At 48.3% G+C, this 315-nt stretch overlaps 1 protein-coding gene across 1 annotated transcript in view; it reads right to left on the bottom strand.

The window, feature by feature from the left end:
- Window positions 1-315, bottom strand: part of CSUI_009844 (uncharacterized protein) — a gene marked incomplete at its 5' end in the record, with an annotated part of 1831 nt that continues 1516 nt past the window's right edge. Inside the window, one exon of the mRNA XM_068069953.1 lies at window positions 1-315. This exon is cut by the window's right edge and continues 1516 nt beyond it.

Below are 315 nucleotides of genomic sequence, written 5' to 3' on the forward strand. Positions count from 1 at the left end.
GAGACAAAGGAAGACAAGAAAGAAAATCCCTCGAACAAGCGAAAGACAATCCCCACATACCCATTCCATCCAACACAAGGAAAGGGTAGTAGACAAGACAAAGAAGAGATTCTCTCTATTTCAATCGAACACGTTTCTCCTCGTACCACCTCTGCCGCACCTCCTAATACTTCTCGGCCTGCCTTGACAAGCAAGCAACACTGTAGACAGACCCTCCCCCCCTCTTCACACAAGACCGACCCCCTGGGGTAGGGAGGACAACGGAGTTAACGCAAGAAGAAAAGAGACAGAAAGACAAGAGAAAGAATACGGATC

This window comes from Cystoisospora suis, assembly GCF_002600585.1.
Source record: "Cystoisospora suis strain Wien I chromosome Unknown contig_6160, whole genome shotgun sequence".
In the NCBI taxonomy this organism is placed as follows: domain Eukaryota; phylum Apicomplexa; class Conoidasida; order Eucoccidiorida; family Sarcocystidae; genus Cystoisospora; species Cystoisospora suis.